The following is a 6,000-nucleotide window of genomic DNA, read 5'->3' as shown; positions in this document are numbered from 1 at the left end:
GCCCTGACGCTTCACTCCTTCCTTCACACACACCTGCTGCCTGCCAGGCGACATGTTTCCGGTTGCGTGTGACCGACAGTGAGTGTGGACCCCCCCACGTCCAGATGGTAACAGCAAAGACAAACATGAGCCAGGGCGAGCCTAGGGTCAATGGCTGGAGGAGGGCAGGTACTTTAGGGTGGGTGACTCCCAAAGATGCTCCGGCCAAGCTGCCGTGGAAGCTGAAATTTGCATGTTGCAAAGGCCATGAGCTGAGCTTGGAAGACGAAGAAGAGGAGGCAGCCGGAACCACACCACAGAGGAACATCTTGAGAGATTCTGGGCTTTCAAAGGCCAGAACTAGAGCACCGTGACCGTGGCACCTCCAACTGGGGCAGGACCCTAGAAGACCAGGTGAGAGAGGATGAGGGACCATGAAGAGAACGCGACGAGCCACCGAGCGGCGGGGACGCACCCTCGGCGTGGTGGGAGATACCAGGTACTTGACGTCGCGAACGGTGCCCTCAGATGTCGTTTTTAAGGGATCCCTCCAACCGTTCTCCAGGAACATGCACGCAGGAGCGGAAAGCAGACAAAAATCAAGAGTCCTAAGGCACAATACATCCACGTGCAGATTGGGAGGTGACGACGGCACACCAGCTTTTAGATATTTACCTTTTTACAGGACACACTCATTGTCGTGCTAATCCTGAAACGATCGCCTTGCGGAAGAGCTCAGCTGGGAGCTCCTGCGTTTACAAATCCCCCACGCGAGGACAAACGGTTGAAAAACACAACGGAAGATACTTGCTGAAGATTTCAGCCAAGAGCATTATGGGAGCTTCTATACAGGAATGTAGGACTTAATGGGTTCTGTGAAATGCCGTGTTATGACTCTTTTTGACAATAGCGTTTCACATGCCAGGAGACGCAGACTTCAAAGTAATTTTACAAAATGACAACAGAGACTCCGGCAGGTAAACACGCCGTGGACGTGGGTGGATTTCAGAGCTGTTTCTGAATGCTAATAGTATGGTGCGGGCTGGCAGGAAGCGTTTCAAGGCATGACTTTTTGTGCGGCTTTTATTCGTTTTATCTATTCTAGAGATTTTGGGGATCCAGAATAATACTTCCCAATGTCTGATAGCAAAAGATCACCCCCTCCTAGTAAAACAAGCTGTCTGTAAATAACTTTGAGAACAATTTAATATCTCTCGGTAGACTGGCACTTGCTGCTATTAAGACATTAGCCTGTTGGTGTGTATGTAGATTTGGTCATCACACATCTCGGTACAGGCAGGCTGGTGCGGAGCCGCACAAGGCAAATACAGCAATCAGAACGGTGAATCGGAAACGCAAATAATGGGAGGAGCCCAGCCCGCCCAGTGGGGGGCACCTTGCGGGTTCATGACCTACTTCACACGTCTCAGGCCTTGCCCTGGCTGGTGTGGCTCAGTGGGAGTGCCATCCACAGCCAAAGGGTTGCGGGTTCGATTCTGGTCAGGGCCCATACCTGGATGAGGGGTTACATCCCAGTCTAGGGCACATATCGGAGGCAACCAATCCGTGCTTCTCTCCTGCACGATATTTCTCTCTCCCTTCACTTCTCTTCCTCTCCCTCTAAAAACAATGAAAACTGTCCTGCAGTGAAGACCAGAAAAATAAGTCAGGGTACACCCCACGTGGCTTCCAACACCACCCAGATGTTTAGCGAATAACTTACCTTCCGGGGAAGGGAAGTTGCTCGATGAATAATCATTGTTTGATCAACTCTTTGGGCGCTGAGAGTTTGGGTTTCGTGTTTGGACACGTGGGATTGCACGGTAAACAAAAGACATGATTGACAGGACCAGCCGGAGCAGGGGGGCGGGGATAGAATCAGGCTGCAGGTAGAGGGGTGAGTTTCAGAGACAGAAAACGGCCCTTCTGCCTGCTGCCCGGAGGGATGCAGGGGAGAAGGCAAGAAGATAAGGAGACATCGGTGGTGCAGCAGAGACAGGGCGGAGAAGCCCACAGAGGCACCGCTGGGCTCCTGAGCACCCGGGGAGCCCCCAGACTGCCGGGAAGGGCCGGATCCCAGGCCCCCTGTGCAGGCCCGGGCTGGGCTCTCGGTTGCGTCCTGACTGAGGAAGCGAGGTTTCCATACTGCTCACGAACAGCGGCCGGGGCTTCCCAGTGCGCACGGCAGAAGTCGGTGTCTGCTTGGGCTCCCCGCTCAGCGAGATTTACGGAGGGCCTACCCTGTGGCATATGGCAGAGTTTTTTTCATGTTTATTTTATGGCCAGAAAAGTAATATTTACCCTTTGTGAAACCCTAAGCAAAAAAGAAAAATGAATAACATATCATTTGCCCTGGCCGGGTACCCACAAGCCAAGGTTGCGGGTTCACCCCGTGTCAGGGCACATGCAAGAAACAGTGATGGATGCCTCAGTACATGGAGCAACAGCCCCCCACCTCTTCCCCCTCCTCTGTCTTTGTCTCTTCTCTCCCCTCCCTTCCTCTCTCTAAAATCAATAAATTAAAAATACGGATATCATTTCATCAACAAGTATTTCCTGAGCCAGGACACAGGTTGGGCCCTACCCTAGGTCTGGCCCATAGTTACAAACGGACGTGATCCTCACCCTCCAAACCTTTGTCGTTCTGTGGGGGTAACCAAACCGTCCCCGAACCCCACCTCATCGCCCTGCTCCCTGGTAAACACACAGTAGTTTTCTGTGTAGTTTGCAAATCCCTTTGCGGATTTGACATCGTTTGCGCGGCTTTATCACGCTCTGGTAGTTACATTATTCATCTTCGAGAAGCGCAGTTAGGGTCGCTGCCTGCTCTGTTACGAGACTAATTTTGGCACTTTCGACGAGGATGGCCGAGGAGGAGGTAGGGCTGGAGGGGGTGGCGCACGTGAGCCCCCTCTTTGCCACAGGGCCTCACAGCGGCGTAATCCCACGGACGCCTTTGCGAGCCAAAGCCTGTTCATTCCGGCAGCCCGTCACCGTCCGGATACCTACTCTGAGCAAGAGGGGGTTCTTAATACCGTTCGTCTACCAGAGAACATGTCCACGAAAACGTGATTTTGGGTGGAAAAACAAAACCTGTCGAGAAGCGCTAGCGGTAAATATTGATTGTGAAACCAGGACGCTCCCGGTGAAGAAGGAAAAGGCAGAACTCAGAACGGGAAAGGAGGGGCGGGGGCGGGGGGTCGGAGGTTTCGGCTGCTCTGGAGGCTCCTGGGCGGTGGCGGTGGCTCATTTCCTGCCGCTGCAGCCCGAGGCTGACTTCTGAGTCTCCTTCTTCCTGCCTGGGGGCCGCCGGCCTCTTTAAAGGGACACCAACGTGGACACGGCCTGCCCGGTGTGTCTGTGGGAAACGGGGCATTTGCACGTTGGAGAGCATTGAACATGGGTACAAAAGATAGAGTTCTACAGATTTGTTTATTTTGGGTTCTTGTAAATCCTTCCATCCTTTATATCCCTTCAAACTCCCATTAATTTTTTTTTTAAGTCCTGTCTGCAGAAACGAGGGCACAGGGACGGTGACTTCGGTGACCCTGCTCACAAGGTAACAGAGGAATGTAAGAAGTAGCTCTTGTGTACATGACTGATTTATGACAACGGTGGGGCCAATGGCTGAAAGACGCAGGAGGGGACCCAACGACCCTGAGTTCCATGGAGGGCGCTTTGCGCAGACACCCTCCAGTCCTCACAGAGGAGCGTGTCCACGCGTTCCGGCGTCGGCTGCCGGTGGAGAGGGCCCTGCTGAGAGGTGGGCGTTTTCCTCCCAAAGTGTTTTCAGAAGGGACTTTACTGACGTTTGGGTCTTACTGTCCCCTTTCTCCAGAGACCTCTCTGAATGTCTCTTGCAAGGTGGGCCATAGGTGTGGAGAAGAGGCTGTATTTGCCCTCTCTGGGTGCGCTGGTGGCCTTCAGGCATCTGCCCACAAAATGTTCTCTCACCCTCTGTGTTGAAAGACGAGGATCTCGGGGACAGCGACGTGAGGCTGTCTGGTTCAGCAGTTTCTTCCCTGTGTCCTTCATTTACCCAGCACCAGCGTTGGCTGGGCTCGACCGTGCATGACTTGGGCAGGGGACAGTAAGGCACACGGGGAAGCCCGGCGAGGATGTTAGAATGGGAGCCAAAGGGAAGGACAGCCAGCCGGGGCGCAGACCAGCAGGGAGGGGAAGGGGTGCTGAGCGTGGAAACGCCAGGGGTTGTGTCACTGCCCGTGGTGTGTGTTCCTGAGCATGCGAACAGAATGTGCACAGCGCCAGCAGCAGGCCAGGTGCACGTGGGAAGCTTCTGGGAGTCCATCACCTTGTGGTCGGGCGCCGTCTGAACCTCAGGTATGCAGGGGGGACACAGGCGGGCATCTCTGCAGCGCCAGTCGGCAGGCTGGGGAGCCGGCTTTGCTACGAAACACCCGCCAGCTTGCCCGACATGGGCCACCGTGGGGGAAGCCTGGGTCCCCAGGCACGTGGTTCAGAGGGAGCACAGCCTTTGAGTTAGTGCAGGGCAGGGTGGCCGGGGCACGTTCTGGAGACAGGCGGCTCAGGCCCCAAGCCTGGTTCTCCCGCTTAAAGCATGACATTCGGGAAGTCAGTCCCCGACCTGGACCCTCCGTCCTCTGACCTGAGACTTGGGGACACCGAAGTGCCTAAATGATGACTGCATGGCCCTGACTGGGGAACATAAACGCCTGAGGGTGTGCCCTGGCCCACCGCCTCTGTCGGTGTCCTCCACACCCTCCTCGTTCAGGAACGTGTAGCCTGAGTGTCCCAGGAGAAAGGGAATCCCTCTGACGTGGTGAAAGCAAACCCCGCGTACCTGTCACACTGTGCAGGACGGTTTATTCTTCAAGAAAAAACAATAGTTCGGCAAGATCCTCTTTAATAAAACCAAACGAATGGCAACCTGAGGAACTGAGTTCGCTTTAGCTCCTGGAGGCAAGAGAAAGGAAGCAACGGGACTAAACGGGACCCCGCCCCCGCTTTTTGAAAAAACACCACGCCCTAAACCCAAGGGCTCAGTTCTGCTTGGGAGGGGCAGGGCCAGTTCTAGCAGTTTCACCTTTTATTATCGGGGCCCCCAGAGCTCCCCCACTCTTCCAATAAAGGGGGAGGGTTTATTTCGGAGAAGAACCCGTGTCTGCTGAGCGCGCAGCCAGACTGCGACGGGGCCAAGGGAATTTCTATTCAGAAACGAGGTTCACACCGCGCCCCTGCCAGGCAGAACCGCAAGCCCAAAGGGCTTCGCTGAATTTGGAAACCGCAGCGTTCAAGTGTCTCTGAATCTGACAACGTGAACCAGAAATGAACCAGAGTCGCGTATGAACAGGGAGCTCTTCCATTCCGACAGCCGCTAGGACGAGATGTCACTATCCTACATTTCGGGAGGTCAGACGGAGGTCTCCGTAGGAGTGAACTGAGGTCGACATAGACAGCGAAGGCGGTGATGTCCCAGGATGAGGAATCCCCCTCGGGGGTGCTCTGGAGGGTGTTCCGAGTGAGTCGCGAAGTAGAAACACTGGAAATCCTAGTGAAATTGGGGGTAAGAATACAGCCGTGGCTCTCAGGTGTGTTCTGTCTGCGGTGACGCGTCCAGGGTGAGTTTCCACGCCACCGCGAGAGCCCCTGATGCTCGGCGCCCACGGGTCACGTGAAATCCGAGCCCAGCTCCACGGCTCTGAGAGGCAGCATCGGACCACGGCGTGGGGGCTGCTGCCTTTTCCACATTTTTGAAATTCTGCTGAAAGCCTTCAATTCCCGAGAGGAAGCATCGTGGTTTATTCGTAGAGCACACCTTCGCCACATTCGTGCCGCCGCACCCAGGTCCCCATGTGAAATCTGTGAATTTCCCTTTCCCAGGGCAGAGATTTCGGGCTGAGTCGGGAAAAGTCAAACGAACTGCTAACGCCCTCGTGACGCCCTTAAAATGACTGCGGCACCGTTGTGTGTAANGTGGGGGCTGCTGCCTTTTCCACATTTTTGAAATTCTGCTGAAAGCCTTCAATTCCCGAGAGGAAG

The sequence above is a fragment of the Sturnira hondurensis genome, unplaced genomic scaffold, assembly GCF_014824575.4.
Source record: "Sturnira hondurensis isolate 20B ecotype Veracruz unplaced genomic scaffold, ASM1482457v3 Scaffold0018805, whole genome shotgun sequence".
Lineage (NCBI taxonomy): Eukaryota > Metazoa > Chordata > Mammalia > Chiroptera > Phyllostomidae > Sturnira > Sturnira hondurensis.
The sequence above is the reverse complement of the archived record's forward strand: the minus strand, read 5'-3'. Positions refer to the sequence as shown.